General features: G+C 41.0%; 1 long non-coding RNA gene across 1 annotated transcript; it reads right to left on the bottom strand.

Annotated features, from left to right (window-relative positions):
- Positions 1–366: 366 nt before the first annotated feature.
- On the bottom strand, positions 367–8,687 carry LOC116587021. The gene is made up of 4 exons (XR_004284262.1): positions 8,191–8,687; positions 7,630–7,863; positions 4,266–4,439; positions 367–587 (listed from the first exon to the last, which is right to left on the bottom strand). It is a non-coding gene; the product is annotated as an uncharacterized LOC116587021 (long non-coding RNA).
- Positions 8,688–13,936: the final 5,249 nt, after the last annotated feature.

The following is a 13,936-nucleotide window of genomic DNA, read 5'->3' as shown; positions in this document are numbered from 1 at the left end:
GGGATCACCGGGTCCGCCCACCACGGCAGTATCAAATCCTTCCTGCAGATCATAGACAGGATGGAAATGAACAGATTAATGAAAGAAACTGTCCTTCAGTATTTTGTATTATCTTATTTCTTTATTCATAACTCCCCAGAAAAACGTGTGTATGAGTTATTTATTGCTGTGTAACAAACCAAAGCCTCAAAACAGTGGCTTGAAACCGCAACCATGTGGGGGTGCCTGGCTGGCTCAGTCAGAAGAGCATGCAACTTCTGACCTCAGGATCATGAGTTCAAGCCCCACATTGGGTGTGCAGCCTACTTAAAATAAAAAAATAATAATAAAAATTAAAAAAGAACACATAGCAACTATTTTCTCATTATTCTGTGCTTCCGCTATTTGAACTGGGCTTAGCGAGGCTGTTTGGCTGATCTCCCATGCGGTTATTTACACGTCTGTAGTTAAATTGGAGCTGGCCTGGAACTCATTCAGTGATTCAGCATGATTCAGCGCAGCCCCACTCACATATGTGAGAACTGGGGCTGGCTGTGGGCCAGTCCACATGTCTCCCACGGGCTGGCCCAGTCCTCTTCGCGTGGTGTCTGAATTCCAAGAATAAGAGAAGAATTCATATATTATTACTTCTGCCATGTTTTATTGGTCAAAGTAAGGTCTCAAGGCTAGCCCAGATGCAACGGGGTGGGGACATAAACCCCACCTCTTTTCCATTCTAGAATTGTGCAAAGTTCAAACCAGAGAATTCTTTTTTTTTTTTTTTAAGATTTTACTTATTTATTTGACAGGGAGAGAGAGAGAGAGCAAGTACAAGCAGGGGGAGTGGCAGGTAGAGGGAGAGGGAGAAGCAGGCTCCTTGCAGAGCAGGGAAAGCCAGATACGGAGCTGGATCCCAGGACTCTTGGATCGTGACCTGAATCGAAGGCAGTGGCTTAACCAACTGAGCCACCCAGGTGCCCAAACCTGAGAACTCTTTAAGACTTACCTGGTAACTGTTCCAAAATATCCATCTTTGTATACAAGAGCATTTCCTAACTGGTTAAAGTTTTAATGGCATTTAATGTTTATTATTATTAAAATTGTTAATCTTTGCTTATATAAAATAAGCTATCATCTCTGGATCTCTTCACATGTTAGTCTTAAATATTGCTAGCCTTAAAAAAAAATTTTTTTTTAAAGATTTTATTTATTTATTTGAGAGAGAGAGCATAAGCAGGTGGAGGGCCAGAGGGAGAAAAAAGTCTCCCAGAGAGCAGGACCCCGGGATCATGACTGAGCCAAAGGCAGATGCTTAACTGACTGAGCCACCCAGGTGCCCCTGCTAGGTTTATTCTTAGTAAGTATTAGTCTTCAATATTGCTCACTGCTTTCTTTTTCCTTTCAACTCTTTATTTAGGTAAAGATTTCAAAGCACTTAGTAAATGAGTCATAAAAGTACCAGAGAACACCATGAGTGGATTCTTCCGTGACCTTGGAGAAGAGAAGCCTTTCTCACCATTACCCAAAATCTAGAACCATGAAAGAAAACACTGATAAACTTGATTACATAAAAATCAAAAACTTCTGCATGGAAAAAAAATAACACAAAGTCAAGATACATGGCAAATAAGAAAAAAATGGTCACAGAACATTGACAGTTCACAGAAAAATAAATACAGTTGGCTCTTAAATATGAATAAAAAGTTTGGCTCTGGGGCACCTGGGTAGCTCAGTCAAGTGTCTGCCTTTGGTTCAGGTCCTGATCCCAGGGTCCTGGGATTGAGCCCCACCTTAAGGTCCTGCTCAGCTGGAAGCCTGCTTCTCCCTCTCCCACTCCCCCTGCTTGTGTTCCCTCATTCGATGTCTCTCTCTTTGGGGCATCTGGGTGGCTCAGTGGGTTAAAGCCTCTGCCTTAGGCTCGGGTCATGATCCCAGGGTCCTGGGATCGAGCCCCACATCGAGCCCCACATCAGGTTCTCTGCTCAGCAGGGAGCCTACTTTCCTTCCTCTCTCTCTGCCTGCCTCTCTGCCTACTTGTGATCTGTCTGTCAAATAAATACATAAAACCTTTAAAAAAATTAAATCTTTTTTTAAAAAAAGCTTGACCTCATTAATAATAAAAGCATATTAGAACTATGTCGATAATACCATTTCACCAACTGGATAGAAAGTTTGGCAACGCAATATGTAGGCAACTGTATGGGGAAACTAGAAGGATTATACATTGCTGGTAGGGGTCAATACACTGACATCTATCAAAACAGGATCAATATGCTGATACCTATCAAAATTATGAATGTACTTACTTTCTCATCCAGTGATCTCACTTCATCTCCCAGATTTGTCTGCTAATATATGAAATGACACATATATGTGGTTGCTCATTATAACAACCCAATAACCCTAAAGGGGGCACCTGGGTGGCTCAGTCAGTTGGGCATCTGGCTCTTGGTTTTGGCTCAGGCCATGATCTTGGGGTCCTGGGATCAAGCCCTGCATGGGGCTCCGCACCCAGCAGGGAGTCTGCTTGAGATTTTTTTCCTCCTCTGTCTCCCTCCTCCTCTGCTCCTCCCCTGCAATAATGCTCGTTCTCTTGCTTGCTCTCTCTCTCTCTCTCTCATAAATAAATAAAATAAAATAAAATAAAATAAAAACATGGAAATAACCCAAAGGTTCATCAGTGGAATACGGGCTAAATAAACAAAATACCCATCTACACAATGGAAGACCGTGTACTGTGAACACGAATGAGGATGTTCTCTGCTAACATGGAAAGATCTCTGATATATTTTGCACAAGGAAAAAAAAAAAAAAGAGCACATCAGTTTATACAATTGCTCTCTGATGTGCAGGAAAGAACAAAAGAATATATGTTCATATTTGCTTACATATGCATTTTTAAAGCCCTGGAAGGATACAGAAGAGGATAGCAAAAGGTGTTGCATGATTTGGGAGAAAGAATAGGGACACAGTGGTGAACACACAGCTGGTGCATTTGGGTTTGTTTGTTTGTTTTTTTCCAAATATACAATATATGTCTTTTTATTTATATTCCATCTTAGGTTAACTTTTTCAAAATGTTAGCTCTATAGAAATATAATTCATATACCATAAAGCTCAACCACCACTGCAATCAATTCTAAAACATTTCATCCCCTCTTCCCCTGCAAAACACCGGCCACCAGCAGTCATTCCCCTCTAAGAGATCACTTGTCTATGCTTTGTCTCTCTAGATTAGCTTATTTGCCTGTTCTGTGGGGGTGGTGATTCTTCTTTTTCCTTCTCCATGCACAGATTTAGTCCATTTGTTCACTTACACCACCTCTGCTTACTTTGCCCCAGTGCCAGTCCAAATATCGCCCTCACTACCTGCCACTATACTTCACTTAGTTTATTTCTATAAATGTTCACCATAATCTTAATAATGACTGTATCTACTTTAATTCAAAATCCCAGTAAACTTTTGCCTTGCACTTAATAAATAAGGTAATGGGATATAACTCTCTGTTTCCTTTTTTATGAAAGATAAGTTTAGACAAGTCAAATATAAATAAGTAATACATAACCCTAAATTTGATATTGAAATTGGGTTGAATATCTTTTTTGAAGAGTTGCATGATTGGTTAGGTTTTTTATTTTTTTTTAAAGATTTTATTTATTTATTTGACAGACAGAGATCACAAGTAGGCAGAGAGGCAGGCAGAGAGAGATGGGGAGGCAGGCTCCCTGCTGAGCAGAGAGCATGATGTGAGGCTTGATCCCAGGGCCCTGAGACCATGACCTGAGCCAAAGGCAGAGGCTTTAACCCACTGAGCCACCCAGGCGCCCCTGGTTAGGTTTTTTAAAAATTGCTATTCTTTCTTCACTTGCATTTGGAGTCAACTGTTGTTGTGGGCTTTGGAAAATTCATAATCAACCAAACAACAGAAGATCTGATTGAGGGAGATCTGGGAAGATCAGTTTCTCAGTCTTCACATTTGCCTCACTGCTTTTGTATTCTACTTCAGATCCCCTATCAACTCTGCTATCTCTCTAAACCAAGGTGTGGCCAATAGATGGTCTACAACCACCCCTAATCAAGAGATAGAGTCTATACCCACTTCTCTTGAACAGGAGTAGGCTTGAGACTCTCAACCAATAGAGCATGGTAGAATTTACATGACGTAACTTCTGAGGATAGGTCATTAAAATATCGTGCACATCTGCTTTGTTCTCTTGGGATGACTGCTCTTGGAATCCAGCTGCCATACTGTGAGGAAACCCAAGTATCCTGGGCAGAGACCCACATAGAAAGGAACCAAGGCCTCTGGTCCACAACCCTGGCTGAGGTCCCAGTTAAGTAAGCTCCGATATGCCAGCCAGTTGAGTGAGCCATCTTGAAAGTAAATCCTTCATCATTCCAACTGAGTTGTTCCAGCTGATGACTGGGGGAGCAGAGACCAGCCATCAATTCATGAGAACTGAAACACAGATTAAGTAGAGTTTCATTGGCTCAATCTTCTGTAGAGCAGAGTCTATTCTATCTTTAGACTCAGAGGACTTCCCTCTTCTTGAGGTAAAACCACCAAGCCAGTAATCAAGAGGAATTGTTAACTGCCGGTAGAACTCTGAACACTGAACATTTCGTCAGCTTCCTTCATCCAAGTAAGTAATTTAGTGAAAGCTGAACCTACACTCATTTTATAGGCTGGAGACTTTAAATAGGAGGAGGTAAGCCATGTTGGACACAAAAGTCAGGGGAGCCTGACTAAGAAAAATCAAGTTAAGGCAGCAGTCAAGAAGAAAGAAAGAAGATGTGCCCTGAGAGACAGGGAGAGAATCCTCTAATTATGACGGTAGGATAAAAAAAAAAAAGTCAAGCCAGTTAAGTGATCTGATCATGAACTTGAGGAATTGTCACAGAAATCATCTCTCTTGTGTTTAGCTCTTGAAGGGGGATGGTAGGATGAGGTCTGATGTCAAAGAGTTATACACATAAGGGGTTCAACATACATTATGTATTTAGTACTTCTTGTTTTTGGGAAAGACTGAATCCCTCAAATGGTGTTTTGAAAATTGCACAAGTGAAGGACACCTGGAAGGCTCAGTTGGTTGAACGTGACTCTCAATTTCGGCTCTGGTCATGTGCTCAAGGTTGTGAGATTGAATCTCTTGTCATAGTCCGTGCTTAGTGGGGAGTCTCCTTAAGGATTGTCTCTCTCCTCCCTCTTCCCCTCACCGCCCCACTCTCTTTCTCAAATAAATTAATAAATCTTTTTAAAATTATACAAGTAACATGAACACATTGTTACTAAAAAGATTCAAGCAGGAATCTATTCTAGTAAGCAAAAATATAAAATATATAATATATAAAATTTTTATATAAAATATAAAAATTGCATCCTCATTCCCATTTTTCCATCCTTCCTTTAAATTAGCCAGGACTGGGGGCACCTGGGTGGCTCAGTGGGTTAAGCCTCTGCCTTCGGCTCAGGTCATGATCTCAGGGTCCTGGGATCAAGTCCCGCATCGGGCTCTCTGCTCAGCAGGGAGCCTGCTTCCTCCTCTCTCTCTGCCTGCCTCTCTGCCTACTTGTGATCTCTGTCAAATAAATAAATAAAATCTTTAAAAATAAATAAATAAATAAATAAATTGGCCAGGACTGTGGTTTGGTGGTCACCCTTCCTGCTCCCATTCTTTGCATTTACATATAACACATGTACATCCATTATACAGATTTTTAATATAAAACGGTCATGCTATATGCATTGCTAGGTAAGTTGCTTTTGCCTCTTAATAATATGCCTTGGGAATCTCCCCACATCAGTGCATTTACCTCTATGGCATCCCTTTTATTTTTTTTTTTAGATTTTATTTGTTTATTTGACAGAGAGAGAGATCACCAGTAGGCAGAGAGGCAGGCAGAGAGAGAGGAGGAAGCAGGCTCCTGCTGAGCAGAGAGCCTGATGTGGGGCTTGATCTCAGGACCCTGAGATCATGACCTGAGCTGAAGGCAGAGGCTTTAACCCACCAAGCCACCCAGGCACCCCTATGTCATGCCTTTTAATAGTTGCAGAGTATTTCATGGTACCAGCAAACAATTCACTTGATCAGTTCTGTGATGATGGGTATTTAAGTTATTCCTAAAAGCTCACTACACCAACATACAATAAAACCCCCTTGTACAAACATCTGTGTGCGACTGCAGTAAGACAGATTCCGTGTCTTAAGCTCATGTCCCTATGTCCCCCGACACAACTCACATACTCTCTGATGTCCCTTTTTTTCTGTGCCTTTCAGAACTGTTTCTTCAGTGACGTCTCCCAAGGCGTCCACTCACTGAGGAACAGAAGACTCCGGGGCAGGAAAATTAAGCTACAGAAGCTGAGGTTAACTAAGACCTAAATTTCAACATGAATACCTAGAAAGCAGTTTTGTTCTCCCAAAAAGTTTCTTTTTTTTTTTTTTTTTTAGATTTTATCTATTTATTTATTAAAGAGAGAGAGAGAGAGAGAGCACATGTTCACGATTTGTGGGGAAGGGCAGAGGGAAAGAGAGAAGCAGACTCCCCACTGAGCAGGGAGCCTGATTCGGGACTCAATTGCAGGACCTGGAGATCCTGACCTGAGCCAGAGGGAGATGCTAGACTGACTGACTCACCAAGGCATCCCTCCTAAAAAGTTTCTTAATAAAGATGGCTTTGAAAAATGTTTACCTTTCTTGTTACCTCTACTATTTTTAGTTTGGGGGGCAAAGTTAATACTTGATTATAAATACATGCTTTTAAAGTAAAAGAAAGGAAGCCTTATAAAATAAACCTAGAACATTTCAACTAAAATTAATCATCTCCTCCCACTGTAGATGCCCACCTGAGGGTGAATGACGTATAAGCTTCGAAGCATCATTAACTTCTTTATTCCATTAGGCTCTTCTTGGGCAGATACATTTGCCTCACATACTAACTGTACTAACCAGAGCCTCACGACCTTGAAACCTCAATGTCTCTTCCAACCATCATTTAGCCAAGTCCATCATAGCTATAGTCAACCCTGTGGTCTGTTTTACTTTTACTTATTTGTCCCAAGAAGCACTGGGGTTGGGAAGGAGAATGAAGGGCTTCGGTTTGCCTTTTACAAAGGCCAGACCAGTGGGAGGTTTCAAAGGCAAAGCTAAATATAATACATCTGTTCATTGCTGTATTCCCTCTACTTTGGTGTGTATTTGAAAGTTCCCATAACATAAAAGTTTTAACATTATGGCAATAAATAATAAATATAGTACATCCTTTTTGGATGGCCTTACGTGGTTGAGTTCACGTAAGGTTGTATTCCACCTGTCCTGTTGGTAAGGCCACAGCACTTCTTATACCCACGTCAAAGGTGACCTACCAGTGGGCCTGTGGACCCGTCTCTTGCTTCAGCAGTGTTTGGTTAGAACAGACCCAGGGATACCCCTTTCTTCCAGCCTCTGGCCCCCTCCAACCTCTTTTCCAGATGCAACTTTCAGAACTATCTTCTTGGCCATCTTGGGCCAACCCTGTAGGTTGAGTTTAGCTCCTTACTACTGGTCAACCATGAGCTTCCAGATTTACCAGAATGATTCAACCAAGGTATGGTCCACCGTCAACCACCCCCTCCCCAGTCAATGCATCTGGGAGCCTCCTACACTTACCTCCCTTTGGGCTTCCATTTCCACCGTGAGGCTGTGGCCCTGGAGGAAGTACACTGCTTCCCTCACAGTTTGGCTGAGAAGCATGTGTGTGCTGAGTATGTTGCAAAGAGGCAAAACCAATGCAGCAGCTACATCATCTTCCATGACTTACAGAAGCTGTCCCAAGATGAGTGGGGGAAAACCCAGGACACCACAGAAGCCACCATGGGTCCAGAGGAGAAACTGAAGCAGGCCCTGCTTTTTCAAAAAAAGATTTTATTTATTAATTTGAGAGAGAGAGTAAATACAGAGGGTGCGGCAGAGGCAGAGGGAGAGGGAAAATCTGGCTCCCCGCTGAGAGGGGAGCCCGATGCGGAACTCGATTCCAGGACCCTGGGATCATCACCTGAGCCAAAGACAGATGCTTAACTGACTGAGAGCCACTCAGGCGCCCCATCACTAGGTAGCTTTTTAACCCCATGGAGCCCTCTCCCACGCTGTGGGCCCACTGGAAGCAATAAAGCTTTCTACAGGGAAGAAAAACAAAAAGAGAAACAAAACAAAAGAACAAAGATCACCTACCATTCTAAAATGTGTTTCCATCTGTAACCATAACTCCAGCGAGCTATGACAGTCCTAGTCCTGTTCCCACAGGCATCCCCGCCTTGTTTATTCGAGCAAGTTTGCTCTTCAATGGTGGTCTGTTGGCTTGTTTATTGACAGGCAGTGTTCAGATTGTCTAGTTTAAAAAATATAGAAGTTTTTTTAGTTTGTTCACGATAGAAAAATAAGCCTATATGAGCTATTGAAATACAAACTAAAACTCGAATCTCCAGACAGGAGTTCGGTTTGGAATTAAGATTAAGAAGAGATTGACTATGATAACCGGTGTGCTGGCTGATGGGATTTAGTGGCTGAAACAAAAGAGCCCAAGTATCTGTGTGGGGACTGGCCATAGTGTTTCCTGTTTCCACAGGAGGAAAGGAAAGTAGACTAACAATGATGTGATGTGATATAAACAAGGAGGTTACACCATCTTGCACTTTGTGGGTTTGTTGTTGTTATTTTACTGTGAAGAAACCTTATTATTTTTTAAAAATTTTATTTATTTGAGAGAGAGAGACAGATGGAGTTGGTGAGAGAGAGCACAAGCAGGGAAGAGATGAAGAAGCAGCCCTCCCGCGCCCCCGTGAGGCAGGGAGCCTGGTGGGACTCGATCCCATGATCCTAGGATCACAACCCAAGACAAGGCAGATGCCTAACCAACTGAGCCACCCAGGTGTCCCAGAAGAACTCTTATTTTGATAAAAGAGTTAGGAAGCCTCTAAGATACTTCTAGATTTTATCTTCAGTGATGATCCTCATCTTTCTTTCAGGTAATATTCAGCCCCTACAGCTACCGCAAATGCAACAAATCTCCCACTGGATGCTTTAAATAATGCACTAGCAAAGGACACGTTATTTCCAGAGCCGCACATGTACCTCCAAGTCTCATTTCGACCCCGTGAATCCCATATCCCTCATGCACCCATCTTCTCCTGGGCAGTTTCTAGAGGGACATGCCCATACCCTCCCAAATTAGCCCTCTTGTTACTCTCCTACCCCAGATAAACTACTTCCATGTATCTCAGTTAAGTGTGTGAGTGTGTGTGTGTGTGTGTGTGTGTGTGTGTTTGGGATAAAATAATTCAAACCAAGCCCACAACGACGACTATGTGCATTATTATTATTAAACTTTAAAAAAAAATTCAAATGTAAAGAAAAGTTGTAGGATTACCTGGGTGGCTCAATGGGTTAAGCATCTGCCTTTGGCTCAGGTCATGATCCCAGGATCCTGGGATTAAGTCCTACATCCTGCTCCTTGCTCAGCAGGGAGCCTGCCAATCCCCCTGGTTGTGCTCTGTCTCTCTCTCTCTCTGACAAATAAATAAATAAAATCTTTTTTTTTTTAAAGTTGCCAAAATTACAAAGAACTTCCATACTGCCTGTATCCAGAATAATCATTTGTTTTTTATTTCATCACATTTATTTTCCTTGGTAATGATGTATTTTCTCAGAACCATCTGAGTTTACGTAGCTCAGGCCTTTGTTATACTCTTAATACCCATAGTATTGTTCCTAAGAACAAGTATATTTTCCTACAGAACCACAACACAGTTTCAAATCAAGAAATGTAACCTTGATGCATACTTTTTTCCATTCGGCAATCCATATTCCAATTTTGTCAGTTATACCAATAAATTCCTTATAGCATTGTCCCCCTCTGGTACCAGCTTTAACCAAAAGATCACATATGTGTTAAATCGTCTTGTTTCTTTAATGTTCTTTAATCTGGAACAGTCCTGTAGCATTTTTTGCCTTTCATGACATCAGTGCATTTAAAGAACATGAGCCAGTTGTTTTGTGGAATGTTCTTCAGATGGACTTGCCTGGTGGCCCCTGATGACTTGATTCAGGCCTTGATTCTGTCTCCTGCCAGAAGGGCACAAAGGTGATTTGTTCTTCTCTGAGTATCAGATCTGGAAACACACCATCTCAGTCTGCACCCTGTTTGTTAGGTTTTTTTATTTTTGTTTTTGTTTTTTAATTTTTTATTTTTTTTCCATTTTTTAATTCAAATTCAATTAATCAACATATAATGTATTACTGGTTCCAGAGGTCTGTTGGTTAAAGTGGTCCAGTTTCTCCACTGTATAGTTACTGTTTTTCCCTTGCAGCTAATGAGCAGTTTATGGAGACATAGTTTAGAACTAAGTAAGTATCCTCTTCTCCATCAAACATTTCCCCCCTAGATTTAGCAATCATTGCTATTTCTTTTCTTTTTTTTTTTTAAAGATTTTATTTATTTATTTGACAGAGAGAGAGAGATCACAAGTAGGCAGAGAGGCAGACAGAGAGAGAGGAGGAAGCAGATTCCCCACTGAATGGAGAGCCCGATATGGGGCTCGATCCCAGGACCCTGAGATCATGACCTGAGCCGAAGGCAGAGGCTTTAACCGACTGAGCCACCCAGGCGCCCAATCATTGCTATTTCTTGCCCAAACCATTCTTAACTATGATGCTTGCAAAACAGGATCTTTCAACAGTGCCCCTCCCTCCGCATTTATCAACCTTTTCACTGTAAGGAAGGACCCTCCCTGGCTCAGCCCCAATTATTCGGTTATCTATCACATCATATCATATCAGCATGAATTGGCGGATTCCTATTTTATTCAGTGAGTTATAATCCTTTACTGTCCTGGTTTATCTTTAGCTCAAAAATTGTCCCAGACTTAGCCACTGGGCTGCCCTTGAAACTAGTTCTATGTTCTTTCAACATGTTCCCATCTCTCTTTTTTGTTTGTTTTTCATTTCCATACTTTCTGTTATATCAAAATGTTCCCATGTTCCTGGTTCATCTTGTGCTTTCCTCGGTCATTTCTCCAAGGAACCCTGATTCTTTTTAAAGATGAAACTGGGGGCACTTGACTGGCTCAGTCAATACAAAACACAACTCTTGATCTTGGGATTGCGCGTTCAAGCCCCATGCTGGGCATAGAGCTTACTTGAAAAAAAAATCATATTTAGAAAGATATGGGCACTCAGTACATCTTTTGCATTTTAAATGAAAAACAACCTCCAATGACATTGCTTATGATTGAATTGTGGGTATTCTGTTAGGTTATTTGGGATTAAATTTTTTATTTCTATCTGTTGTTACAAAATAATACAGAAATACTTTTTGCTATATCTTCCAAAAATAAAAACAATATATACTGTGAAAAATTCGGAAAATGTCTAAAAGTTAAGAACATATTAAAAGAAATCTCCTGTCAGGACATAATTAGAAATGTATTTTTTTTAAAGATTTATTTATTTGACAGAGAGTCACACAGCGAGAGAGGGAACACAAGCAGAGGGTGTGGGAGAGGGAGAAGCAGGCTTCCTGAGCAGGAAGCCTGATGCAGGGCTCGATCCCAGGACCCCAGAATCACGATCTGAACCAAAGGCAGATGCCTAATGACTGAACCACCCAGGCGCCCCACAATTAGAAATATATTAAAGTTTTGTTTAGAGGTTAAAAAAAATCACCCACCACTCTACTCCAAAGATTAACCACCATCAAGATATTAATAGTAATTATCAGTAGATAACCATATCTCATAGTTTAAATATATCAAAAATTTGGTATATTTAGAATACAATTCAGAATACAATATTCAGAATACAATTATTGGATAATTCAAAAGTGTGTGTGTGTGTATAGGCATGTGTATTTCTTCAGAATAAAGCCCTAGGATTAAGATTGCTGAATTAAAAATGTATGTATATTTATAAGCACAGAAAATGTACCCAATATTTTAGTCATCAGGGAAATGCAGATTAAAACCACAGAGAGGGGGCCACCTGGGTGGCGCAGTTGGTTGAGCGTCCAACTCTTGGTTTTGGCTCAAGTCATGATCTCAGGGTCAGGGGATCGAGCCCCACGTTGGACTCGATGCTTGGCGCAGAGTCTGCCTAAGGATTTTCTCTCTCCCTCCCACTGCCCCTCCTCCCCTAAAATAAATAAATCTTTAAAAAAAAAAAAAAAAAGACCATACGGGGCACCTGGGTAGCTCAGTGGGTTGGGCCTCTGCCTTTGGCTTAGGTCATGATCTTGGGGTTCTGGGATCGAGTCCCACGTTGGGCTCTCTGCTCAGCGGGGAGCCTGTTTCCTCCTCTCTCTCTGCCTGCCTCTCTGCCTGCTTGTTTCTGTCTGTCAAATAAATAAAAAATCTTAAAAAAAAAAAAAAGACCATAGGGAGATACTTAAACTACCAAAATGCATAAAAACGTTTAAACTGACAATACTGGTTGTTGGCGAGGATATGGAGCAACTAGAAATCCATAAATCACTCATAGAAGTGTTAACTATAATAACCACTTTGGAAAACTAGCATTGTCTACTACGGCTGAACAATCTTTAAGGGTAGACCTTTGTTGTTACATATAAAAAATATTGACCTAAATTTTCTTCTTGCTTTTTATGGTTTTACTTCTTATACTCAATCCTTAATCTGTATTGACTACAGGTATAAAGTAAGAATCTCCATTTTATTTAATTTTTGAAAAGGTTAGACTGTTGCTCCAACCATATTTATCAAACTTTTTTTTTTTTCCTTTAGAGAGACTGAGAGCCCAAGATGGAGGAGCAGCAGAGGGAGAGAGAGAGAATCTCAAGCAGACTCCCCACTGAGCATGGAGCCCAACGAAAGGCTTAGTCTCACAACCCTGAGATCATGACCTGAGCTGAAATCAAGAGTCAGATGCTTAACCAACTGAGCCACCCAGGCACCCCTTGAAAAATCTTTTTTTTTCTTCAGATTATATTTATTTGTTTGAGAGAGAGAGAGAGCAAGAGAGAGCACAAGGGCGAGGGAGAAGCAGGCTCCCCACTGAGCAAGGAGCCTGATATGGGGCTCGATCCCAGAACCCTGGAATCATGACCTGAGCCCAAGGCATATGCTTGACTGAGCCACTCAGGCACCCCTTGAAAAATCATTTCTAACTGAAAATCAGTTTACTGATTGAAAACAAAGTCCTAATATTTTAAATTCCTATATCTACTTGAATCCATTCTTAAACTTTTAAAATCTATTTTTAGAGAGGCAGAGAGAGAGATAGGAGGGGCAGAGGGAGAGAGAGAATCTTAAGCAGGCTCCACATCCAACACGGAGCCCAACATTGGGCTCTATCTCCCAACCCTGAGATCATGACCTGAGCTGAAATCAAGAGTCAGGCACTTAACCAACTGAGCTAGCTATGTGCCCCTCATAAACTTTATTCTTTTTCATTTACCTGTCTTTTCTGTTTTATTTTTTTCTGATATTTTGTATTCTGATATGGTAACTATATCATATCCCTTTTTATCTGCAGGGGAAATCTTCATTTTTCTTTTTCCAAAATGTTCTTCATGTGTCATTGTTAGTCATTCCAGACCCCCAGCAGTAAGATTAGCACCTAACAATAGCAGGTGCATTCAGTGTTGGTTAATCGGATGAATGAAGAGCTACTTTGAACTCTCAAATTTCTCCCTCTTAAAAATAATCCACATACTCTTAGAGCTCCTCCACTTTAAGTGTTTTAAGATCTTAGGGGATGTAGAAAGTGAAAACAAAGATAAAAATTTTCCTTGATTCAAGTATGTAAAATAATTCTGCTACTATGAGTAACAAGAAATATCTAGTGTCTAAGTAAAATTTGAAGAATTAATTTTTTGAAGAATTTTTATAAGGATTTTATTTATTTATTTGACAGAGATCACAAGTAGGCAGAGAGGCAGGCAGAGAGAGAGGAGGAAGCAGGCTCC

The sequence above is a fragment of the Mustela erminea genome, chromosome 3 (assembly GCF_009829155.1).
Source record: "Mustela erminea isolate mMusErm1 chromosome 3, mMusErm1.Pri, whole genome shotgun sequence".
In the NCBI taxonomy this organism is placed as follows: domain Eukaryota; kingdom Metazoa; phylum Chordata; class Mammalia; order Carnivora; family Mustelidae; genus Mustela; species Mustela erminea.
Note: the sequence above shows the minus strand (reverse complement) of the source record. Positions and strands in the feature narration are given on the sequence as shown.